The sequence below is a fragment of the Triticum urartu genome, chromosome 6 (assembly GCF_003073215.2).
Source record: "Triticum urartu cultivar G1812 chromosome 6, Tu2.1, whole genome shotgun sequence".
NCBI classification, from domain to species: Eukaryota; Viridiplantae; Streptophyta; class Magnoliopsida; order Poales; family Poaceae; genus Triticum; species Triticum urartu.
The window spans coordinates 287,413,334-287,440,964 of NC_053027.1; the positions used below are offsets into that span (position 1 = coordinate 287,413,334).

Here is a 27,631-nt window from a genome sequence, read left to right on the forward strand (position 1 = left end):
CTTGAGTGTTTGCTTCATCCATAGAAGCTGAGCGCGGCAAGATCCAGCAGCAATGTATTCAGACTCAGCAGTGGAGAGAGATACACAGTTCTGCTTCTTTGAAGACCAACATACTAGTGATCGTCCCAGAAAGTGACATGTGCCTGATGTAGACTTGCGATCAACTTTGTCACCAGCATAGTCAGCATCGGAAAATCCAACCAGATCAAACTCTGAGCCCTTTGGATACCATAATCCTAGAGTTGGGGTGTGAGCCAAATATCGAAGAATTCGCTTCACAGCTAAGTGATGCGACTCCTTTGGTGCCGCTTGAAATCGAGCACACATGCAAACACTAAGCATAATATCTGGCCTAGATGCACATAGATAAAGTAAAGAACCAATCATGGAGCAGTATACCTTTTGATCGAACTCTTTACCATTGTCGTCAGGACCCAGATGATGCTTGGCTGGCATTGGCGTCGTGAAGCCTTTGCAGTCTTGCATACCGAACTTCTTCAGGCAATCTTTGAGATACTTCTCTTGAGATATGAAGATGCCGTTGCGTTGCTGTTGTATTTGAAGACCGAGAAAGAACTTCAGCTCTCCCATCATAGACATTTGATATTGCTCTTGCATCATATATCCAAACTCTTTATTGTACTTCTGATTGGTGCAGCCGAAGATAATGTCATCCACATATATTTGGCACACAAACAGTTCACCATCATATGTCTTCGTGAAGAGAGTGGAGTCGAGAGAACCAGGTATGAAGCCTTTGCTCTTCAGGAAGTATTTGAGTGTGTCATACCAGGCCCGAGGGGCTTGTTTGAGGCCATACGGTGCCTTGTTGAGCTTGTACACCATGTCAGGGTGTTTTGGATCTTCAAAGCCAGGCGGTTGTGCAACATACACTTCTTCTTCAATCTTGCCATTGAGAAAAGCACTCTTCACATCCATTTGATATAGAAGTATGTTATGATGATTTGCATAGGCCAGCAGTATGCGTATGGCTTCAAGTCTAGCCGCAGGAGCAAATGTTTCATCGAAGTCAATGCCTTCCACTTGAGTATATCCTTGAGCAACGAGACGAGCTTTGTTTCTGACAACTTGACCATGCTCATCTTGCTTGTTGCGGTATATCCATTTGGTGCCTATTATATTGTGCTTCTGTGGATCAGGACGCTTAACTAGTTCCCATACATTATTCAGCTCAAACTGTTAAAGCTCTTCTTGCATAGCTTGAATCCATTCAGGTTCCATGAAGGCTTCTTCAACTTTCTTGGGTTCTGTTATTGAGACGAATGTGAAGTGCCCACAGAAATTTGCTAGCTGAGTTGCCCTTGAACGAGTGAGTGGACCAGGTGCATTGATGCTATCAATTATTCTTTCAATCTGCACTTCATTGGCATCGGGAGGATGTATAGGGCGAAGACTTTGCTCTTGCTGTTCATTGTCGTTGTTAGAAGGAATGTCTTCAGGCTGAGCATTGTCTTCATGTTGATCAGGTGCTGAGATGATAAGTTCTTCTTCAGGATGAGCTTCAGAAGGTATAATTTCTCCAGTTCCCATTAGCTTGATTGATTCACTGGATGGAACTTCATCTAGCACATTAGGCAGTTGCTCTCTTTGTGAACCGTTGGTCTCATCGAACTGCACATCCACTGTTTCAACCACTTTGTAATGAAAGAGATTGAAGACTCTGTAGGAGTGTGAATCCTTTCCATATCCAAGCATAAAACCCTCATGTGCTTTTGGTGCAAACTTTGAGGTGTGATGTGGGTCCTTGATCCAGCACCTTGCTCCAAATACTCTGAAGTAACTGACATTTGGCTTCTTGCCAGTAAGGAGCTCATAAGATGTCTTGTTCAGAAGCTTGTGAAGACAAACACGATTGATTGTATGGCATGCAGTGTCAATGGCTTCAGGCCAGAATTTTCTTGGGGTCTTCTATTCATCTAGCATCGTTCTGGCCATCTCAATGAGTGTTCTGTTCTTGCGTTCGACGACGCCATTCTGCTGTGGCGTGTACGGGGCTGAGAATTCATGTGTGATGCCCAAGGTATCAAGATATGTATCAAGGCCAGTGTTCTTGAATTCAGTGCCATTGTCACTTCTGATGTGCTTTATCTTGGCGCCAAAATTGTTCACAGCTCGATTGGCGAAGCGTCTGAAGACATCCTGCACTTCAGTCTTGTAAAGGATTATGTGCACCCAAGTATATCTAGAATAATCATCAACAATAACGAAGCCATAGAGGCAAGCAGTAGTAGTAAGAGTTGAGTAATGAGTAGGACCGAAAAGATTCATGTGAAGCAGTTCGAATGGTCGAGTAGTGGTCATGATTGTCTTCGAGGGATGTTTGGCCCTCGTCATCTTCCCTGCTTCACAGGCACCACATAAGTGGTCTTTCTTGAACTTGACGCCCTCGATGCCTATGACATGCTTCTTCTTCGCAAGGGTGTGGAGGTTCCTCATGCCAGCATGCCCAAGCCTCCGATGCCAGAGCCAGCATTCTGAAGCCTTTGCTAGAAGACATACTGCAAGCTGTGGTCCTGCTGAGAAATCTACCACGTACAGATCATCTTTTCGATACCCTTCAAATATTAGAGACTTGTCAGATTCCATTAGTACAAGGCAACGATATTTTCCAAATATTACGATCATGTTCAAATCGCAAAGCATTGAGACAGACATTAAGTTGAAGCCAAGGGATTCAACAAGCATGACTTTATCCATGTGTTGATCCCTTGAGATTGCAACTCTACCTAGACCCAATACCTTACTTTTACCAGTGTCAGCAAATGTGATGTGGCTCTTGTCGGATGGACGTAAGGTTGAGTCCATAAGAAGGCTTCTTTTGCCAGTCATGTGATTTGTACACCCGCTATCAATAATCCATTCTGAAGACGCTGGTGTCGTACCCTACAGTGCAGTTAGGGGGATAGACTTCACCAAGAGCATTGTGAAGCAAAAACATTTGACGAACCAATGGGTTATGAAAGCTTAGATCCAGATTAGGACTAATAGGGAGAGTAGCAAGCGATTCAGGAACGAAGTACATAGTAAGACCATTTGGGCATTTGATCTTGCGCCCTACAAGATGTTTAAGGTCCCCAGCAATAGCGTCAGACGATTTTGGTTTTCTGCTGGAGACCTTTCCCTGCAAAAGAGAGTTAAGCTTTCTTAGCCACCCACATCTTCAAGGGTGGCTTAGAAGCAATAAGTCTAAGTGCAGCATCTGAGAATTTTGGCTTTGGAGCCCTAGCAAACAGTTTTGCAGGCGGACAGTAGTACTCATAAGAATAAGCAGAATAGTTCTTGTTCTTATGAACATGGCGGTTTGATGAACCGCTCTCATATTCATATGCCTGAGTATGGTTTCCCTGCAAAACATTTGCGTTAGTGCAACTTAGGTGAGTCCTCTGTCTGTATGAAGCATTTGGACCGTATGAAGCCTTTGGTCTGAGGTTTGTCTTCTTCATGTGAGGTGTCATGACGACATTCATAGGAAGATTCTCCAGACACCTTTTTGGAACCCAGATTTTCTTCATAGGCGGTCCATTCCTGCAGTTAGTACCAATGTACCTGGCAAACGCTTCACCATTCTGATTCTTAAACAGTATATAGTTTGCATCAAAGGATTCATCAATGATAATGGGGTTAGCACAAGTGAAGCCAGATAGATTGGATGGATCTGCTGAAGGTTCCTTTGCAGCAACCCACATGGTTTTGGGGTACTGCTCAGGTTTCCAGTAAGAGCCATCTGCATTCATTTTCCTTACGAACCCAACACTCTCTTTCCTCGGGTTTCAGTTCAGAATTTGCTTTTTGAGGACATCACATAGTGTCTGATGCCCTTGAAGACTTTTGTACATCCCTGTTTCAAGCAATGTCTTCAACCTAGCATTCTCATCAGCAATAGCGGTGGTATCCTCAGCAGAGGGGTTAGTTACCACATCAACAGTTGAAGATATTGCAACAGCAGTAGCAGTAGAACATTCAGCAACAGAAGTAGCATTATCACGCTCAATGCATTTAAGACATGGTGGTTCAAATCCTTCCTGAGCGGGACTGATCTGTTTGGCGCGAAGTGACTCGTTTTCCTTTTGAAGATCTTCATGAACCGCTCTCAATTTCTCAAGATCTTGCTTCCTTTGAAGATAATCATAGGAAAGCTTTTCATGAGTTGTTGAGAGAGTTTCATGACGACTTTCAAGTTCCTGATACTTAACGTGAAGATTTTTTTATGTCTTCAATTAAGGATTCAGATCGAGTCATTTCAGCACCTAACAGATCATCGCTTCTGTCTAACAGTTTTTGAATATGTTCCATAGCTTTCTGTTGTTCAGTTGCAATTTTAGCAAGTGTTTTGTAGCTGGGTTTTGAACCACAATCAGAGTCATCGTCACTAGATGTTTGATGGTGAGTAGTGCGTGTGTTTACCTTGGCACCGCGTGCCATGAAGCAGTAGGTAGAAGCGGAGTAGTCCTTGTCATTTGCATCGGTGTTGGTGATGAAGTCATTGTCTTCAGTGTTGAAGATGGACTTGGCAACGTATGTTGTAGCCAGACTTGCGACGCCTGAGTTGGACTCCTCAGACTCCACCTCCGCCTCCTCAGAAGCAGACTCCTCCTCTGAATCCATTTCCTTGCCAACAAACGCACGTGCCTTGCCAGATGAGCTCTTCTTGTGTGATGAAGACTTTGAGGAAGACTTTGAGTATTTCTTCTTCTTCTTGTCGTCAGAGTCATATTCCTTGCTCTTCTTCTTCTTTTTGTTCTCATTGTCCCACTGTGGACACTCAGAGATGAAGTGGCCAAGCTTCTTGCACTTGTGACATGTTTTCTTCTTGTAGTCATGAGCAGAAGCTTCATCATTCCTTGAGCTTGATCGGGAAGACTTTCTGAAGCCTTTCTTCTTGGTGAATTTCTGGAACTTCTTGACAAGCATAGCAAGTTCCCTTCCAATGTCTTCAGGATCATCAGAACTGCTGTCAGATTCTTCTTCAGATGAGGAGACAGCTTTTGCCTTCAAGGCACGAGTTCGCCCATAGTTTGGACCGTAGATATCTCTTTTCTCAGAAAGCTAAAACTCATGTGTGTTGAGCCTCTCAAGTATGTCAGACGGATCGAGTGTCTTGAAATCAGGACGTTCTTGAATCATCAGGGCTAGGATGTCAAACGAACTATCAAGTGATCTCAGCAGCGTCTTGACGACTTCATGTTTGGTGATCTCAGTAGCGCCGAGGGCTTGAAGCTCATTTGTGATGTCAGTGAGTCAGTCAAATGTGTGCTGGACATTCTCATTGTCATTTCGCTTGAAGCGGTTGAAGAGGTTGCGAAGGACACTGATTCTCTGATCTCTCTGGGTTGAGATGCCTTCATTGACCTTGGAGAGCCAGTCCCAGACCAGCTTAGATGTCTTCAAAGCACTCACACGGCCATACTGTCCTTTAGTCAGATGACCACAGATGATATTCTTAGCAGTAGAGTCCAGTTGAACGAATTTCTTGACATCAGCAGCAGTGACACCTTCTCCAGCCTTGGGAACGTCGTTCTCGACGACATACCATAGGTCGACGTCAATGGCTTTAAGATGCATGCACATCTTATTCTTCCAGTAGGGATATTCAGTTCCATCGGAGACGGGGCACGCAGCGGAGACTTTAATTATCCCTGCAGTCGACATAGCTAAAACTCCAGGTGGTTAAACCGAATCACACAGAACAAGGGAGCACCTTGCTCGGATACCAATTGAAAGTGCATTATATCGACTAGAGGGGGAGGTGAATAGGCGATTTTTATGAAAGTCTTCAAAACATGGGAGTTATGAAGACAAACGATAGAAATAAACCTAATACCCTGCAGCGGAAGGTAGACTACACTAGGCAAGCCATAGTCAAGTATTCAATAGAGTGAAAGCACAATGACTAATAGCAGCAATGCAGTGAGGATCACGTAGGAAGATATTGTGAAGCCAAATAGAACACGCAGTCACTTAGTGAAGACAAAAGATAGTGCAAACATACAATGACTTCACAAGGAGTAATAGTAAGTAAAGGGAAGGGAAGATGAAACCAGTGACTCATTGAAGACAATGATTTGTTGGACCAGTTCCAGTTGCTGTGACAACTGTACGTCTGGTTAGGGCGGCTAGGTATTTAAACCTTAGGACACACAGTCCCGGACACCCAGTCCTGAACACGCAGCTCAGGACACCCAGTCCTCACCGTATTCCCCTTGAGCTAAGGTCACACAGACCTCGCCCAATCACTCTGGTAAGTCTTCAAGGTAGACTCCCAAACCTTCACAGACTTCGTTCATCGGCAATCCACAATGTCTCTTGGATGCTTAGAACGCGACGCCTAACCGGCTGGAGGATGCACAGTCCTCAAGTGTAATAAGTCTTCAGATCACACAGACAAGAAGACTTAAGTGATGCCCAATTCTCTTTGGCTCTGGGTGGTTAGGGCTTTATCCTTGCAAGGAATTCTCTCTCAAAGGCTTCGAGGTGGGTTTCTCTCAAACGACAAAAGTCATACTCTCAATCTGAGCAGCCAACCGTTTATGGTTGTAGGGGGTGGGCTACTTATAGCCACTTGGCAACCCGACCTGATTTGTCCAAAATGACCCTGGGTCACTAAGGAACTGACACGTGTTCCAACGGTCAGATTTCAAACTCACACGGTAACTTTACTTGGGCTACAAGCAAAGCTGACTTGTCCGACTCTGGACAAGATTCGCTCTCATAGTCTTCACTCGAAGACATAGGTTTTTGTTTTGGTTAGGCATCACTTCAGTCATTCTGACTGGTTCTCTTGGACCCCACTTAACAGTACGGTGGTTCCTATGACTCAACACAAAAGAAAAAGAACTACGAAAGATCTAAGTCTTCGAGCTCCATAGGCTTCATGTGCTGTCTTCTCATGTCATAGTCTTCAATGTGAATATCTTCATATACCACCTTTGACTTCAATGTCTTCATACATTTTTAGGGGTCATCTCTGGTAGGAAAACCGAATCAATGAGGGACTTCTACCTGTGTTATCCTGCAATTCTCACAAACACATTAGTCCCTCAACTAGGTTTGTCGTCAATACTCCAAAACCAACTAGGGGTGGCACTAGATGCACTTACAGAACACCTTGCTCCGAACGCCGTGGTGGTGATGTCGGATCCCTGCCCCTCTCCTGCAGCCCCCTGCGCCCTCCTCCTGAGGGGCAGGAGACTATGGGAGCGGGGCAGCTGCTTGCCGCGGTGACCTGCACCTCCTGCGATCCATGGTTAGCGTATACCTGCTCCTGAAGAATTAGCGGTGCCCGATAATCGTTGCCTCCAACGTGGCCAGCGGGACCGTCCTGGGGCTCCTGGAAAGGTTCAGCTTCCAGTGCCTCGTCCCCCCAGCTTGGGCCGAGGAGCGAGCCTTGTCCGCTCTCGTGTGGGTGTCCTTGGTCCATCATGAGGGGCACGTACTCCTCCGGCGCCGCCATCCCGAATGCCACGCCGTGATGCCCCGCATGCCACGCGGTCCCGCCTGCCACGCCCACTGTGGGGTGGCAACGCGGCCGCCCACTGGGGCCGTGGGTCGCGTTGAGTCCTTCTTCGCGGGCCGGGGGCGGGGGCAGCGCCGCCGCCGGTCCGGTGCTGACAGCTTCGCTGGCGTCGGAGTATCCTTGGGGCCCGCGGGCGCACGCGGAGCCCCCGCGCGGGTCGCTCTGGGTTTGAGATGGGAGCTGGGTGGAGAAGGGGTGAGCCCCCAAGGCGGCGAAGCCCAGGAGCTTCGCCACTCGCTCCAGCAGCACGTCGTGGCCGCCCTCCAGCAGTCTGCACCGCAGCAGCTCTCGGGCCACCGTGGGCGCGGCCCTCGAGTTCGCCTGCTCCCGGCGGGTGTACGGTGTCGTGGTCGCGGCGTGATTGGAGGCCCTTGATGCCGACCGTGCCTGCCACGGTGTAAGAGTTTTTGAAGTCTGTCCGCGTCGCCCACGGCCCGCAGCGCCCTGCAGACCGCGAGCTTCCTGGGGCACGGAGTCGCCTGAGGCGAGCGGTTCCGCGCGGGCGGGCCACGCAGCCCATGGGTCAGGGTTGCCCTCCTGGTCATCGGGCATGATGATGATGACGCGACGGGGCACGGAGCGGTGGAAGACGAACTCCGGCGCACCCCTACCTGGCGCGCCAAATGTCGGATTTCGGGTTCCGGCAGACCCTTAAGGTTCGAACACTGGGGTGCGCGCGAAGATTACGCCTTCTACCTCTCCGTCTCGCAAAGATCTAGACTACCGAAAGAACTACACAAGAGACACAAGGTTTATACTGGTTCGGGCCACCGTTGTGGTGTAATACCCTACTCCAGTGTGTGGTGGGTGGATTGCCTCTTGGGGCTGATGATGATGAACAATACAAGGAAGAACAGCCTCGCGAGGGTCTGCTCTTGGCCGGGGCGATGAACTGCTGGGAGGAATTCAGCCACCTTTCTCTCTCTCTCTTTCTCTCTCTAGCCAACCGACCGAACCCCCTTGCTATGTGGGTGGCTGGTCCTATTTATAGAGGCCCTGGTCCTCTTCCCAAATATTGAGCGGGAAGGGAGCCAACAATGGCGGGCTAATTTGAAGGGGGACAGCAAGTATCAACTATCCTGACAAAAGCAGTCTTCGCCTGCGCAAAGCTCTGGTGATGACGTTGTCTTGGGCTCCATGGTGACCTCCGTCTCGTAGTCCTCCTGGTCTTGGTCTCGTTGCACCGAAATGGCAACCTTTGCCTGATGCCTCGGTACTCCGCGGCTGCGCTTGCCCCCTTTGCACCAAAGAGGAAAGGAGGATGCTGCGTGGGCTGGCACCCGCCTGGCGCCCCGAGTCGTCATGGTTTGCGTCACGGGCACCTCGCGAGGTACCCCGCCTTGATCTCTCTGCCTCCTCGCGATCCAGCCTGACGAGGCCGTGCCTGAGGAAGGTCTGTGTTATCCGCCTCGCGAGGCTTGGCCCCTCGCGAGGGTCTTGAGTCTTGTGTTGATGAAGGTGGGCCGTGCTGGCCCCCTTTCGAGCCACGCCGCGGGCCGCAGGCAGGCAAGTCTGGGGACCCCCGTTCCCAGAACGCCGACAAAGAAGAATGCACCTTTTGTTTGGGTACCATCCCAAGATACCGCTTTCAATGAGCTTAAGAATTTGCTTACTCATGCTCCCGTGCTTGCATTACCCAACTTTGACAAGCCCTTTGAGATTCATTGCAATGCTAGTGGTAATGTCATAGGAGGTGTGTTAACGCAAGAGAAGCGCCCCATAGCTTACTTTAGTGAGAAACTTTCCGGAGCGCAACTCAATTACCCCATCTATCACAAAGAGTTATATGCGTTAGTGCGAGTTTTGCATGAATGGGAACACTATCTTCGCCCTCATGAATTCATCATTCATACCCATCATGAAACGCTCAAATACCTTAAGGGTCAAACCAAGTTGAACAAGCATCATGACAAATGGAGTGAATTTATTGAGTCTTTTCCTTATATCATCAAGTACATTAAAGGTAAGGAAAATATTGTGGCGGATGCCCTTTCCCGCATATGCATGCTTGTTACTCAACTTGAATTGGATGTCATTGGCTTTGAGCATATAAAAGACTTGTATGAGCATGATCCTACTTTTGCTATACCTCATGCCAAATGTTTGAAGCATACCTTTTGGGAACACTATTACATCAAAAATGGATATCTTATGGGAGCTAACAAGCTTTGCATCCCCGAGTCTTCTCTTCATTTGTTGCTTTTGCAGGAATCTCAGGGAGGAGGACTAATGGGACATTTTGGACGTGACAAGACTTTCTCTACGCTCTCCAAGAACTACTATTGGCCCAAGATGTTTCGCAACGTCAACCTCTTCACCAGTCGATGCTCTACATATCGCAAAGCTAAGTCAAAAGCTCAATCCCGTGGCCTTTACATGCCTCTCCCAATTGCATATCAACCGTGGGAATACATTAGCATTGATTTTGTACTTGGATGGCCTAGGACTAGAAATGGAAAGGGTTCGGTATTTGTCGTTGTGGACCGATTCTCTAAGATGGCACATTTCATTCCTTGCAACAATATAGACTATGCTTCACATGTTGCCAATCTCTTTTGTAGGGAAATATTGCGTCTAAATGGAGTGCCAAAGACGATCATCTCGGACCGCGACGTCAAGTTCCTAAACTACTTTTGGAAGACCCTATGCGCCAAGCTCGGAATCAAGCTACTCTTCTCCACGGCATATCATCCACAAACCGACGGCCAAACGGAGGTGACCAATCGCACACTCTCCGCTGTACTTCATGTGCTCATCAAGAAAAACATCAAGGAGTGAGAGGAGTGTCTACCTATCACCGAGTTCGCCTATAACCGAGCAAGACACTCAACAACTGGCAAGTCCCCCTTCGAGGTCGTCTACGGATTCAACCCATTGTCCCCATTAGACATTCTACCTCTACCACTCCAAGAGCGCATCAATATGGACACAAGTGCATGTGTGAACCATCTTAAGAAGGTGCATGAAGATACAAGGCACACCATCGAGTGCCAAGTACAATGACTTGTGACCAAGCTCAACATCAACAAGAACCCTATGGTATTCAACATTGGAGATCTTGTGTGGCTACACCTTCGCAAGGACCGCTTCCCCCACGAACGCAAGTCCAAACTTCGACCACGAGCGGATGGACCCTTCAAGGTGCTTGCACGCTACAACAACGACACATACAAGATCGACATTCCACACGACAAGTACTCCTTGAGTGACATCTTCAACGTCAAAGATCTCTCACCATACCATGGTGATGAGGATTTTGATCCGAGGTCGGATCTTCCCCAAGAGAGGGGAGATGATACGGAGCATCCTACGGTCATCCCCATGGACCTACCATCATCCCACGAAGTGCCAAGAGGACCTATGACTCGAGCTAGAGCTAGAGCTCTCGAGACCGAGGTGACCTCTCTCCTTAGTGATATTACATATGATCCTCTCGAGACATGGCTACTACCTAAGTCCGAGATGTTGTGCATGATTAGGTACCAAGAGGACCCTCCTGAAGATTCACGTGAAGATGGACAAGTCCCCAAGTGCACGGATGAAGAGAACCAACGGAAGTAGACAAGAACACCTCCCAGTCCCCGGACATCTGGCCGTGAGCAAAGACATCCGGTCCCTGGAGCGTCGCCCTCAATAGCTGCTCAACCACCAAGCACCTACAGGCCCCGGACATCCGACCGCGCCAACCCGGACATCCGGCCCTTCCCGAGCTCCCAGATATCCGGCCTCCAGCCCGGAAATCCGGACACCCCCGAACCCGAGAGCGACATGGCCAGCCTCACCAGCCCGAACATCCCGCCTCCACAGGTCGGACATCCCGCCTTCCCCGAACGCCCGGACATCTGGCCCGACGCCCGGACGTCCGGCCTCCACTGTCTGCGCACAGTGTAAGGGATGAGGCCCGTGTACCCCTTCGCCCACCTAGACTATATATACTCTTCTCTTACCTATGTTTTAGGGTTAGCATTGGTTTAGCTCATATTAGAGATAGAACATTGCTCATCCACATCAGATCTACTCCACGAGAGAGACCACGACCCCTCTTTGGAGAACATCCCTTTGGATTCAAGACCTCCTTGCGGAGAAGACCTCAAGACCTCCTCACGGAGAAGACCGGCTACCTTTGTATCGTCCTTAGTTGTCCGTGGATCGTGTGATCTCTTATGTACTCGAGGATCTAACATATGTGTGATTATTTCTTGTTGGTTTAGTGATTTTATTGTGTTTCCCCTCATGTTTTCCCTCGTGTTCTTCATGTTTATCGCGGGATCCGCTCCTTTCGTGAAAGATCAGGCGATTAGGGTTCTACCCTACATCAAACAGAGTAACGCATTAGGCAAGATGACTTGATGTAGAGGGATAAACTCAAGCAATATGATATAAACCCCATCTTTTTATCCTCGATGGCAAAAAATACAATACGTGCCTTGCTGCCCCTGCTGTCACTGGGAAAGGACACCGCAAGATTGAACCCAAAGCTAAGCACTTCTCCCATTGCAAGAAAGATCAATCTAGTTGGCCAAACCAAACTGATAATTCGAAGAGAATTGCGAAGATATTTAAATCATGCATAAAAGAATTCAGAAAAACCAAATATTGTTCATAGATAATCTTGATCATAAACCCACAATTCATCGGATCTCGACAAACACACCGCAAAAAGAATTACATCAAATAGATCTCCAAGAGAATCGAGGAGAACTTTGTATTGAGATCCAAAGAGAGAGAAGAAGCCACCTAGCTAATAACTATGGACCCGAAGGTCTGTGGTAAACTACTCACACATCATCGGAGAGGCTATGGTGTTGATGCAGAAGCCCTCCATGATCGATTTCCCCTCCGACAGAGTGTCGAAAAAGGCCCCAAGATGGGATCTCACGGGTACAAAAGGTTGCGGAGGTGGAAATAGGGTTTCGTGATGCTCCTGGATGTTTTCAGGGTATATGACACTACTAGGGAAAAGCTTATAGGCAGACACGTACTAGTAGCGAGGGTTTATACCCCTCGCTACTGCTACTTACTAGTAGCGCGGGTTTTTACCCCTCGCTACTACTAAGTTGATAGTAGTAGCGCGGGTTTTTAACCCTCGCTACTACTAAGCTGTATCTATCGTGCCCTCCGAGACATGCCATAGTAGTAGCGAGGGGTATAAACCCGCGCTACTACTAAGTTGACAGTAGTAGCGCGGTTTTATACCCCTCGCTACTACTAAGTACGAGGTAGGTGAAGTTGCCATATCCTCGGCCGAATCCCCATCTCCTCCCCCAAATCCCTCCTCTCTTCCGCCACTCTCTCCTGTCACTTCCCATTCGCTCTCACATGGACCACTTGACCATACGCCCATCCTCCTCCATGGCACCGAAAGAGGCCGCCGCCTCGCGCCACCGGCGTCTAGGAGCTCGCCGATCTTCCACCGACATCTAGGATGCCGCCGCCCCGCGCCACCACACCAGAGCACCTCACCACCGGTGACTAGCTCCGCTGCTCCCTCCATCACCTTCCTCTCTCCCTCGGTTTTCCTTTTCTCTCTCCCTCTGGTTTGACTCACCCTCCCATGTCCACGCCCATGCAGGTCGTCGCCATGGACGACCCGGAGCTATCTGGCATGGTCGGGAAGAGGAGCCCACGCCGCGGCCTAGCTCTGCCATAGAAACGGGCCCTCTCCAACAGCCACCGCCAGATCTGGTCTTCCGCTGTCCATTCATGCCTCCGGCGACGCCAATCGTCGCTAGATTGAACCACTGCTGCCATTGACAACACGCATGGGATCAAGATTTTTTTTGTTTTTGAAAGTAATAGCAGTAGCGTGGGGCATAAGACCCGCTACAGATAATTAGCAGTAGCGCGGGGTATAAGACCCGCTACAGATAATTAGCAGTAGCGTTGTCTGCAACGCACACTACAGCTAACCATGTATAGCAGTAGCGTGTGTCAACACGCGCTACTGCTACAAGTTAGTTGTGGCACCGTATCAGTAGCGCGGGCACCCGCGCTACTAATACACCCAAAACCCGCGCTGCTGCTAGGCTTTTCCCTAGTAGTGTGAGTATATATAGGCGAAATAAGTAGGTCAGTGGAGCTACAAGGGGCCCACAAGGGTGGGGGCGCGCCCTCCTACCTCGTGGCCTCCTCGCTGCTTCCTTGACGTCCACTCCAAGTCTCCTAGATCACGTTTGTTCCAAAAAAATATCCTCGCGAAGGTTTCATTCCGTTTGGATTCCGTTTGATATTCCTTTTCTGTGAAACACTGAAATAGGCAAAAAAACAGCAATTTGCACTAGGCCTTCGGTTAATAGGTTAGTCCCAAAAATACTATAGAAGTGCATAATAAAGCCCATTAAACATCCAAAACAGATAATATAACAACATGGAACAATCAAAAATTGTAGATACGTTGGAGACGTATCACTTCTCTGTAAGTTCTACCTGTAAGGTGCGGCTATCAGGCCCTGCAGCAGCCACCCTCTTATACAGGCCTTGTCGATGTTGCATGTAACCCCTTGTACAAAGCCAGGCGCAGATCCCGAGCAACAGAGAAATAAATGAAGCCCTGACCCCCCCCCAACAAATTGCATGCATGCATAAGCATAGCATGAGCATGTAGAAAAGATCACATGTGGCATCATTTTCATCTGCACTAAACTGCAGGCTCCTACCGTGGACTCGGTTCCAAAGAGGAGGAGAGAAGAAGATCCTACATTGTGATCCCTGGCAAGCCAAACAGATAAGTTCTTTCTTACCCATACATGTTCTGTAAGTAGAGACATGTGCATGTGAAAACCTCGCCACTTTCGAAAATTAGGTGCTCCGATTCCTTGACTCGAATGTTGCTTCGGTCAAGAAGGTTGCAGTGGCCTTTGGCGAGAAGGTTTGGCAGGGGGATGGCCCCTCTTCACGATTTGTGCCCAGCAGGCCTAGCTCCATGACAGCAAACTGAGGGTACCGGCAGGATAGCCTGCCGGGGAAAACTTGTTTACTTGAATGTATAGAGGCATTTCACCTCTACATGGACATGTTGCATGCACAAGTACCGGACAAGGTTTGTCTTTTTCATTAATATGTTGATCAACTAGTACAGATTTACAGAATACAAACATGGGTAAAGAAGATTACATAATTTAAACTAAAGTTTGGCAGAAAACTATATATTTTAGATTGAAAAAAGATAAACGCCCATGATGCCTTTTCTCTGTCCCTCCCCTCCTTGAAACTATGGAGGGGGGACGAAGAAGACAGAGCGAAGGCCTGGCTAGGATTCGGTGCCTCCCCAGTATCAGGATGGCGTCATTCCCAGGCTGGGAGGAAGAAACCGGAGGGCAGGAGAAGTTGGTGGCACTATCGAAGGCCCAGCCTGTGATGATGGTGCTGCCAGAAATCACGCCGCATCGGAGTAGTCGTCCTCGCTCTTGGTGCGTCGTGGTTTGCTGCCACCTTCCTCGCTGCCGTCGCTCAAGGGGGCGCGGCCGTTGCCACTTAAGCCCTCACCACGGCGGCCAGAACGGGCACCTGGCGCTCCGGAGGGCTCCACAGAGAGCATGGTCGTCTCCAACAACCCGAAGCTAGAAGGATGTCGTCCCCTGAAGATGCATGCACGGGCACAAGGAACATTCCCATACGCAAGACAGGCAATACCCCGAAGGGAGGGATCTGTCGTTACCAATGGTGAACCACTTCCGCGGTCTCCCTTCGACATCGTAGGAGAAGGGGAGATAGGCCACGATCGACTACCACGCTTTGCGTCCATTATGTGCCCCTGTGTGGTGTCGCTCATGTAGCCCCTCACTAAAATTGAAGCCACGGGCGGCCCGGCGATAGGCGCACCAAAGTTGCTACCTCTGGCGCTACCGCCGCACTACCGGTGCACCGCCTAAGGCTTGTGCTAAGACGGTAGGGGTATCCTACCCCAGCAAAGGTGTGACCGCACCCTTCTTCTACTCCCCAAGCATCGACACGAGCATTCAACATCATCAACTCCAAGCTTGAGCCCGGGGCCTGGCCTCGGCCTCTCCCTTTCAGCATGACCAGAAGAAGGCGGGGAGCGAAGGAGGAGAGGTGTGTGGATGAACACTCCCGCTCCTTCCCCACCCCCTCTTTTATAGGCCGATCAAAGCTGGGAGCTGATCCCTCAGCGAATAACCGCCTCCCTCCTCCGCCAATCCATGAATACTGGGCCCCTTCCTTGACGCTCTCCTGCACCATGCGCCTCCGTTACCTACCCCACTCAATGCATGCAGCATATGTGGCCAAGGATAAGAGCATGGTGGGAAGAGTGAATTGGTAGTTACTCACCCGTGCGTTAAAGTCATTCACGGGCCATTACAAAGGTGGCCCCACTGCAATTGGCGTTAGGCGACGCAGGGAGAATCGGAAACTGACATGGGCTCAGTTTAATGAAGAAGCAAAGAAGATCCCAAAGGACAAGCAACTACTACCCTCTTGCATGTGCACTTGGTAGGGCCTACCCTAACGACACCCGACATCGCGTTCGGGCCATGCCCGGGGGCTCCTTGATGGGGAACGTAGCATGCAATTTCAAAATTTTCCTACGATCGCGCAAGATCTATCTAGGAGATGGATAGCAATGAGAGGGGGAGAATGTGTCCAGGTACCCTCGTAGACCGAAAGTGGAAGCGTTAGGTTAACGCGGTTGATGTAGTCAAACATCTTCACGATCCAACCGGTCTATTGTCGGACGTACGACACCTCCAAGTTCAGCACACGTTCAGCTCGATGACGTCCCTCGAACTATTGATCCAATAGAGGGTCGAGGGAGAGTTCCGTCAGGACAATGGCGTGGTGACGGTGACGGTGATGTGATCCGCGCAGGGCTTCACCTAAGCACTACGACGCTATGACCGGAGCAGTAAACTGTGAAGGGGGGTACCGCACACGGCTAAGAAAACAACTGTTGTGCTTTGGGGTGCCCCCCTGCCCCCGTATATAAAGGAGGAGGGGAGGAGGTGGCCGGCCTAGAGGGGCGCACCATGGGGGAGTCCTACTAGGACTCCTAGTCCTAGTAGGATTCCCATTTCCTTTTCCGGAGTGGGAAAGGGGGAAGGGAGAGGGAGTAGGAGAGGAAAAGGGGGCACTGGCCCCTCCCCTAGTCCAATTCAGACTCCCATGGGGGGGCGGCCACACCTTGTGGGCTGTCCCCTCTCTCTCCCGAGCCCCATGAGGCCCATGAGTTCCCCCGGGGGTTCCAGTAACCCCTCGTTACTCCGGAAAAACACCCAAACCACCCGAAACCATTCCGGTGTCCGAATACCATCTTCCAATATATCAATCTTTACCTCTCGACCATTTCGAGACTCCTCGTCATGTCCGTGATCTCATCCGGGACTCCGAACAAACTTCAGTGACCAAAACACATAACTCACAATACAAATCGTCATCGAACGTTAAGAGTGCGGACCCTACGGGTTCAAGAACTATGTAGACGCATCTCCGGTCAATAACCAATAGCAGAACCTGGATGCTCATATTGGTTCCTACATATCTACGCAGATCTTTATCGGTCAAACCGCAATAACAACATACGTCATTCCCTTTGTCATCGGTATGTTACTTGTCCGAGATTCGATCGTCGGTATCTTTATACCTAGTTGAATCTCGTTACCGGCAAGTCTCTTTACTACACCATGACCAAAATTTAGGGGACACTAGATCTGCCAGGAAAACTAGCTATTGGAGGCAGACTATCTGTCAAGAATGAGTTTTACCGGCATTTACAAACCGCCCTTGAAAGTCCTGTCGGGAAAAACAATTCCCGGCAATTAGTACAAACCCCGGTATATTCTCTGCCCTTCATGTTCGTACCTTTGCCTCTTTGAATTTTATTAGACCAGTAGCACTCTTTGAATTATCTAAATTAGTGTGGATTTTATTTGGCATTATAAAAATGTTCAACTTGTAGAAAATCTTTTTCTGAAAATTTTGATATATTATATGGCTATATAATATTTTCTTTTAGTTCGCTTTTATTTTATTTATCTTTTGCCTATGTTAAAAAAAACAAATCCTCCTCCGCCGCCGAACTGGACCGGCCCAGCCCAGTCCAGCGCCAGCCCAGCTCAGCAGCGGCCTCCGCGCGCCCGAACCGCCTTCGCCTCGCCCGCCCGCTCTTTCCTCCGCGCGCACGCTGCCACGCCCAGCCACCGACAGGTGGGGCCCACCTGTCGGGTTCGTCACCGACCTCCCGCCGGAGTCCAGCACGCGCACGATTCGCCGGCTGACGCCGTGCTCAACCCGGGCGCCTCCCCCGTCTTCTCCCCTCGCCCAAGGCGACCCCCATTTATAAGCCGAGGCCCTGGCCTCGTTTTGCCTCAAACCGCAGCTCTCCACGCCCCGCGCGAACTCGCCGGAGTTCACGAGATCCGCCGCCAAGCCCGCGCCGTTCCGACTCCGAGGCCGAGCGCCCACACCGCCACCGCCTTCTCCTCGTCGAGCCGCGCCTCTCCATCTTCTCCACCGCGCCGCCGAGCCCCGGAGCCGCCGTCCCGTTTGAGCCGCCGCCGCCGCCGCTTTCTTCTCTGACGCCGACGACGTGACCACCGCGGTAAAGCCCCCTGTCACCTCAACCGTCCGATCTTAGAGCTACGGTTAGGATTAGATATGTCTCTTTTTTTAACCGATATGCGCTAAATAGCGAACATCCGCCGTTTTTAGCCTCGCAGTGAACAGATTTCGGCCAGTACATTTCTGACACGTATCCAGGGACCTAGTTGCAATTTCTTTCTCTGCAGTTTAGTCCCTGATTTTCAAAACACCACATCTTTTTACCCGTTTATCCAAATCCAACAAAACCAATGCCCACGTCTTCATTATGATCTCCTCTATCCGGATAAACAACTTAAACATGTTTTTGAAAAGTTTAAAATTTGAATTAGATCAGATTTGAATTCAAACTCCGTTTGATCATAACTTGAGTTTCGTAGCTCCGTTTGAGTTGATTCTTTTTGCAAATCGAAGCTCTTGACCTAAACATTCTAATAAAGCCAAATTCACATAATTTTGGTACTGTTATAAATTGTTTTATGTTGCAAGAGTTATTTGCTTGGTTTTGAAGTTTTTCGAATCGTTTTCTTCGATCTTTCTGATCTTTTAAGTGATTGCTTATGTGTGGTTACTATTGCTTGCTTACGATAGATTGACCGGAGTGTGACGAGTAGATCTATCAAGAGTTTTGAGTGCGAATCATCTTCATCAACATTGCAGGCAAGTAACACTTTGATCATACCTTTTCTACAACCCATGTTTTATTGCATTAGATCAATCCTCTCACATTGCATGATTAGGATCTAAATTAAATTGTGGGATGGGAAGTAGATGAGGTAGTACCTATCACCTGTATTATTATGAAACCTTTGGGAGTTACTTCTACGTTTTCTTATTATGCCATGCTATGCTAGTAGACGTGGATTGGGTGAGTGATATCCATGACAGATGTGAGTTGATAATTTTAATGGTTTATCTAAGGTGGCAACTTAAACACACATCTGGGTGGATTGAGGCACCTGATGTCTATCAGGACTTGCCTGTTTTTTTTCGGACCGCCACCCAGGCTCAAAGGGATCATAAGATCATTCATGCTAGTAACTTTCGTGTGCAGCCACAAGCCATTATGGGCTCTGGCATAGTTGACTAAGTTGTGCGAACTCTTACAGTGGTAGACTAGCAGATGTAGGGGATGTAGGTGTACCGGTTTACCCGATCGTAAGGTGCTAGCGCTTCTGAAAGACTATGTCTCGGTCATCCATCTTCTCAAACACCATGTAGTGTGAGAAACCAAACGGAGGCGATCGAGTCTTGTGGGAAAAAGTGCGCAAACCTCTGCAGAGTGTACAAACTAATCATGATTAGCCGTGTCCCCGATTATGGACAACTTGAGTATCTAGTACTTGAATATCATGTGAATCTCAACATGTTACTTCTAATTAATGTTGTTGGGTTTTAATTGTTCACTTAATTGGGATTGAGAATGCTGTCAACCATTCTCAATGTTCAACAACCACCATGATAGTTAAATAAATTTATTCCTTTGCAGTAGGGAAAAATTGGCTTTACGCAAAAACCTTATAACCATAGAGTTTTTCCACCAGCCAAATATGCATGTAGTGATAGTCTTTATTCATCATTCTCTATGGTGTGAATTTGCCAGTACATTCAATGTACTGACCCGTTTCGGGCTGCAACGTCTCATGTTGCAGGTTTCTTACGACGAGTAAGTGATACGTTAGGGTTACGATTTCTACACTCAACTTTGCCGTTGGTGTTGATGGGAATCCACAACCTTGTTGCTTCCGCTATTTTGGATTTGAGGTAATAGTATTTACGTTACTTTATACATGTGATTTACCTCTATTATAAATCCTTCGAGTACTGTGTATGTCAGCATACCGATTCAGAAATGACACTTAAGCACAGAGACTTGATCCATTCAGGTCGGGTCGCTACAATGCCTGGATGCACACATGGGCATACAAGTCCAGTTACAGGACAACCAAAAGCACAACCATCCATCAGGTCTACATGCACACATGAGTACATTTGTAGGTTCACAAGTAAAAGTTTTACATTATGGAGAAAACCGAAACCAGCAAAAGACCCTTTTAGCTCACCAAACACACCTCTAGAACCTTGTGGATGCAAAGGCATTATACTTGTGACCTGTTAATAAAAAGAGAATGACCAATTAGATCAGCTCGGATGAACACATGTTCCAAACATAGAAGTTGCACGGGCTAAAAACCCAAATCGACTCATCCAGATGAAAAAGATATGTGTGTGTCGCCCTGTACTTTGCATTCCACAAGGCACAAACAGAATGTGTGTATGTAGTCATAGGAACAGATTATGCACTATACAACCTATCATTATAAATATTTATCTATAGTGATCTTCTTTTGGTGTATTAGTTTCTCCTGATTGTTGTGAAGTAAATAGAACATTAAAAAATTGAAGGTAATCACTAGCAATCCAGTGGTAATGCATACTGTCTTCTGTTTTTTTGTACATGTTTGTTCTGTGTAGTGTGTACTAGTGCTAGACAGTGAGAATCAATAGTTATGAGAATGTATACCAACTGAACAGTACTCTAATTAATATGCTGCTTGGTTTCAGAAAAAATGTTGATCCAACAAAAAGAAAAAGAGTTTGCAGGCACTTAAATCATCTGCTGAAATGAATATAGGCTGCTCAAAATAAAAGAATGTTGGTTTACTGAATATGTACTTGTGTGGTCCCTTTATTAGTCCATGATGTGTTGTCCAAAGTGTGCAAAGTTTAAGTAGTAGCTGCAGAATTGTTTAAGAAACAGAGTTTCTCGTTGATTCCTAATAAAAGGACAACAACATCTGATTGGAAGTATGCACATCTTCTGGGTAATAAAAAAAGTACTAGTTTCTTAGTAGAAAATAAGGTAGGTTCCTACTTTCAGAGACATGCTTGATTCAGAAAATAACATATCTTTATGATTGCTTTTCAATAGAATGGCCCTTGTGATCGGTACTAAATTTGTTATTTCAAATGAACTAAATATAAAGGCACCCATGATAAGGTCTAATTGTTGCAAGAGCTAGTTCATTATACGCCTTGTCTATATAATAATGAAACCAAAAGGTTGACCTGCTGTCATGGTTGCTTCTGCATACCTTTACGAACAACCTCGATGTGCATACATAGAATTATCAATAGGAAGCAATTTGAGAAACCTACAACTTCTAAAATAGACATGATCTTAAAGAAATTTTACATATCTACGAGTCCATGCAATAGATCACACGAGAGCATTCACCATGGTCCTCAGATTCCAATAAGGGCATTGCAAAATAGCATACCATTCTTCTTTTAGTTGTTTCTTAAGCTGGGATAACCCTTTTTAACTATAAGCCATGCTCTGGAATGAAAGCATGCAGATGTGTGCAGCCATGGTCAAGCCAATCACTTAGTGCTATGTTTCTTACTGCTTTTATGTTACTTAAAAGGAGATATATATCAAAAGAGACAGTCTTTCATTACAGAACAATAAGGGTGCGTTTGGATTGGAACCAAAGCTGACCCTACCAAAATATTGGCTCACCCTTGAATTTTGGTAGTCGTTTGGATGGTTGCCAGCGAACTGGCTCGCCCAGCCCGCCAGCGCCGCACCCATGTATTTCTCGCCAACGAGCGGGCGATTCCAGGGCGCTCAAAAGCTGCGCCAAAATACTGGCAGGGCGACTTGCCCCCTCTGATTGGTGGGTCCCATGTACTTTCTTTTTTTATTTCTATATCTAGTGCATGCAAGCTGGTGTTTCGGTTTCTTAAGATTGTAATTAACGATGTACCCACACAATTAGCGACCGCATGCACCGGGATAAGCCGCTTCTGCAGGAACTTGCTGTGCATGTCAGTTTTCTTTTTGTTGTTTTTTTCTGTTTGACTGCAAAACAGGCTTTCGTCATGTTAGAAAGTTACGGAAGACAAATGTTTTTATCAAATCGGTATGTTGCAAACGAATTGTTGATCTCTTTCTATTCGAATGAAACCAATTGTTGATCTATTCTGCCAACTTTTTGGACATACGATGGCTACAAACCAAACAGAAACAGCTAGCCAAAATTTTGGTCATACCCTTGCATTGGTCATGCCAAAAATTTGGTGGGGCTAGTATGGGCTCAAACCAAACACACCCTAAAGCATGAATGTCTCGTTTGATCAGTGCTCCACATTTTTTGCTGAATATATTTCATGGTTAGAGAATCTCAGTATGCTCAACTGGATGGAGTATTGTTAAACCATGAGGAAAAGTTTATATATGAGGTTAGAGAAAAACTGAACCAAAGTTTTTGGGATAACAATAAACATGGACAGGGGTATTCAGTTTTCTTATTTTACACGTATTTTATATCTGATAACCCCTCACCTGAGTGTTTGAGGCACAAACAGATCTGGATAAATGCTGCCTACAGGAAGGTCATGATGTTGTAACATCCATAGTTTATATGAATTTCTTGATTTCTTTTATTAATGGTTTAAGAAATTAGGTCGTAGCTCTGCTTTATAGATAAAAAACTAGCATCCACAAGATGTATCAACACACAAGGGCGACCGTCACCTTTGCCTTGTTGTTTTGTTCATACAAGACTTGGAATGAATTCATTCAACCTCTATGTGACAAGCCTTACATTCCCTGTTCGCAAATCTTCATATGTAGCAGCATCATCTCTTTATCCTCTGTTTGCCATTCTTTTCCTGAAAAGAAACATCATCTTAGAATCAGTATAAGTGTTATGCAATCTAAAATAGAACAAAGAAGCACTCTGCAGGAATACTTAAATATAAAAGACATAATTAGCAATAGTGCGTCTTATGCACAGGGCATAGCCTGAAGTAGAGGAACATTACAAAATACTAAAAGAGCTTTTTAAGCTACATATTTATCCTTCTTAACCTGACTGACAATTGTACATCTATATCTTTTCTAATACGAGGTGCATCTAGAACATCAGGCTGGAGATTTACATTAGCATCTAAACCAAGGAACAGAATCACAGGTTCATCAACCTTCTCAAAGTTTTCATTTCTTTTCCAAGAATATTCAAAAGGATTCCTGGCTTCGAATGGACAACACTACATGAATCTTTGTTAATGGAATCTTGGACAGAATACGCTTGAGTTGCTTGGGGAGGCAGAAATAATTGTTCGTCAGACAAGTTCTCACCAGAGTTAAATAAATGCTTAGAGTTCATACCTGTGATTCCAAATATATCAAAGTTTACCCACTTGCCGTGTACACGGTCGTCAAACCAACAACATTCAAAAGAGCACAATATTTCCGTTGTGGTGATGGTCCAATTCAAGAATTTCCATTATCACACCACAATATATTTTACTCCCTATGATACAACTATGTAATGATAGAAACAAATTACGAGGTATTCAAAATGTAGTCAAACGATGCCACATGATGGAAGGACCATTATAAGTCTTCAACTAGGATCAAGAATCTCACCAAAACTGTGAAGTTGTACTTCTTCGATTATTTATGGCTGCAGCTTACCTCAACTTGTGAACCTAGACCTGAACATCAACACTAAAATGTTATTCCTGAAGACCTTGTCTACAAACATCAATCTATCTATTAAATTAAAATTAATCCTAGAAAAAAAGATCATCTAGAATGAATTATTAACTGGAACAGATCTATAAGCACCAAGAAAATGAACTGGCTATGCAAATTAGACTGCATGTTACATTTTGAGTCATACGTACGGAAATATCATAAGCACACTGTTCGAACAGACGATGCAATTCCGAATTTGCAAATAAGAATATAAAATTGTATGTTTTTCGACGCACATAATGCAATATCGGTTTCAGAAGCCAGCCATACAAAATTAACTACTCCAGATCGAAGATTGAGGGGATCCTGCTCACCTCTGCCTTCCCCTTCTCTAGATCGAGGATGAGCAACTCACCTCCTAGCCAGAACAACACGTGTTCGCTTCACCTCCTCCACAACCAAGCCACCGCCCCGTGCTCGCTTCCCCACCTCCACAACCAAGCCACCGCCCCATGCTCCTCCACCCAGCTTCGACTGTGAAGGCCAGATCCAGCACGGACGCGCGCGGCGGCGGCCAGATCGAGCAAGATGCGTTGAGTGGCGCCTGGATCCAGGCGCGTGGAGGAGCCCCATGACCCCGTCCTCCCTCTCTCTGTCTCAGTTTAGGGGAATTACATCGATGGCGCCTTGCAGCCAGCGCGCGAGTGCGACATCAACGGGGTGTGATGTGGCAGGCCGGGCAGCGTGGATTCAGATGGGGGTGTGGTGTGGGAGATGGGGGTATATGGGTTCGGCGGCGTGGTGGTTGGGGAATGGAGCCGTGGCCCTTGGCCGGGCGGTGTGGATCGGGGGATGCGGAAGAGGTGGTGTTAACGGCGATGAGTGCGGCGGCTGGGTCGGCCTGTGGTGGGGAGCGGGGAAACAGAGTAATTTCACGGCCACGTGGCGCGTGGAGGCCGCTACGCGTGACTTCTGCTGTTTTGTCTGGCTCGCGCGCTTTTGCCGCAAATTTTTCAGTCACCGGCATTGTGTTTGCCCCCGTTTAGTTTCTAGGGCAGTTACATTGACCCTAAACTTGCCGGCAGATACATTTCCACTCTTGCCATATCATTCCCGGTAGATAATTTGACCTATAAATACTTGCCCGGTCGTTAAATCTTTACCGATAGTTAATTGACCTAAATTCTTTGCTTTTCTCGGCGGTTGATTGCCCTTAAGTTTTTACTGTGGTGTAGTGTTTACTCGTTCTGTAACGCATCATCTCGTAACTAACTCATTAGTCACATTGCTCAGAGATACCTTTTCGTTACTCGGAATGAAAAATCCATCTATCCAGCCCAACAAACACCTTCGGAGACACCTGTAGAGCATCTTTATAATCATCCAGTTACGTAGTGACGTTTGATATCACACAAGGTGTTCCTCCGGTATCCGGGAATTGCATAATCTCATAGTCAGAGGAATATGTATTAGTCATGAAGAAAGCAATAGAAATAAAACTTAACGATCATTATGCTAAGCTAACGGATGGTTCATGTCCATCACATCATTCTCTAATGATGCGATCCCGTTCATCAAATGACAACACATGTGTATGGTCAAGAACCTTAACCAGCTTGGATCAACGAGCTAGTCAAGTAGAGGCATACTAGGGACACTCTGTTTTGTCTATGTATTCACACATGTACTAAGTTTTCGGTTAATACAATTCTAGCATGAATAATAAACATTTATCATGATATAAGAAAATATAAATAACGACTTTATTATTGCCTCTAAGGCATATTTCCTTCAGTGTCCCAGTCGCACTAGATTCAATAATCTAGATTAAATAGTAACGATTCTAACACCCATGGAGTCTTTGTGTTGATCATGTTTTTCTTGTGGAAGAGACTTAGTCAACGGGTCTGCAACATTCAGATCCGTATATATTTTGTAAATCGCTATGTCTCCCTCCTTGACTTGATCGCGGATGGAGTTGAAGTGCCTATTGATGTATTTGTTTCTCTTGTGAAATCTAGATTCCTTCGCTAAGGCAACTGCTACAGTATTGTCACAAAAGTTTTTCATTGGACCCGATGCACTAGGTATTACACCTAAATCGGATATGAACTCGTTCATCCATACTTCTTCATTTGCTGCTTCCGCGGTAGCTATGTACTCTGCTTCACACGTAGATCCTGCCACGGCGCTTTGCTTGGAACTGCACCAACTGACAGCTCCACCATTCAATATAAACATGCATCCAGTTTACGACTTGGAGTCATCCGGATCAGTGTAAAAGTTTGCATCGACGTAACCATTTATGACAAGCTCTTTGTCACCTCATAAACGAGAAGCATATCCTTAGTCCTTTTCAAGTATTTCAGGATGTTCTTGACCGTTGTCCAGTGACCCACTCCTGGATTACTTTGGTACCTCCCTACTACACTTATAGCAAGGCACACATTAGGTTTGGTACACAGAATTGCATACATGATAGAACCTATGGCTGAGGCACAGGGAATGACTTTCATTTTCTCTCTATCTTCTGAAGTGGTCGGGCATTGAGTCTGACTCAACTTCACACCTTGTAACACAGGCAAAAACCCTTTCTTTGACTGATCCATTTTCAACGTCTTCAAAACTTTTTCAAGGTATGTGCTTTGTGGAAGTCCAATTAAGCGTCTTGATCTATCTCTATACATATTGATGCCCAATATATACGAAGCTTCTCTGAGGTCTTTCATTGAAAAATTCTTATTCAAGTATCTTTTTATGCTATCCAGAAATTCTGTATTATTTCCAATCAATAATATGTCATTCACATATAATATTAGAAATGCTATAGAGCTCCCACTCACTTTCTTGTAAATACAGACTTCTCCAAAAGTCTGTATAAAACAACATGCTTTGATCACACTATCAAAGCGTATATTCCAACTTCGAGATGCTTGCACCAGTCATATATGGATCGCTGGAGTTTGCACACTTTGTTAGCACCTTTAGGATCGACAAAACCTTATGGTTGCATCATATACAACTCTTCTTTAAGAAATCCATTAAGGAATGTAGTTTTGACATCCATTTGCCAAATTTCATAATCATAAAATGCGGTAATTACTAACATGATTCGGACAGACTTAGGCATCACTACGGGTGAGAAGTTCTTATCGTAGTCAACTCCTTAAACTTGTCGAAAACCTTTCGCAACAAGTCCAACTTTGTAGACAGCAACATTACCATCACCGCGAGTCTTCTTGAAGATCCATTTATTCTCAATGGCTTGTCGATCATCGGGCGAGTCAACCAAAGTCCATACTTTGTTCTCATACATGGATCCCATCTCAGATTTCATGGCCTCAAGCCATTTCGTGGAATCTCGGCTCATCACCGCTTCCTCATAGTTCGTAGGTTCGTCATGGTCTAGTAACATGACTTCCAGAACAGGAATACCATACCACTCTGGTGCGGACCTTACTCTGGTTGACCTATGAGGTTCGGTAGTAATTTGATCTGAAGTTTCATCATTAACTTCCTCACTAATTGGTATAGGCATCACTAGAACTGATTTCTGTGATGAACCATTTTCCAATTCGAAAGAAGGTACAACTACCTCATCAAGTTCTACTTTCCTCCCACTCACTTCTTTCAAGAGAAACTCCTTCTCTAGAAAGGATCCATTCTTAGCAACGAATATCTTGCCTTTGGATCTGCGATATAAGGTGTACCCAACAGTCTCCTTTGGGTATCCTATGACGACACATTTCTCTGATTTGGGTTCGAGCTTATCAGGTTGAAGCTTTTTCACATATGCATCGCAGCCCCAAACTTTAAGAAACGACAGCTTAGGTTTGTTGCCAAACCGCAGTTCATACGGTGTCGTCTCAACGGATTTAGATGGTGCCCTATTTAACGTGAATGCAGCCGTGTGTAAAGCATAAGCCCAAAACAATAGTGTTAAATCTGTAAGAGACATCATAGATCACACCATATCTAATAAAGTACGATTACAATGTTCGGACACGCCATTACGCTATGGTGTTCCAGGTGGCGTGAGTTGCGAAAACTATTCC

General features: G+C 46.4%; 1 long non-coding RNA gene across 1 annotated transcript; it reads right to left on the minus strand.

The window, feature by feature from the left end:
- Positions 1–19,941: 19,941 nt before the first annotated feature.
- LOC125513264 lies at positions 19,942–24,486 on the minus strand. The gene is made up of 3 exons (XR_007285830.1): positions 23,951–24,486; positions 22,629–23,593; positions 19,942–20,200 (listed from the first exon to the last, which is right to left on the minus strand). It is a non-coding gene; the product is annotated as an uncharacterized LOC125513264 (long non-coding RNA).
- Positions 24,487–27,631: the final 3,145 nt, after the last annotated feature.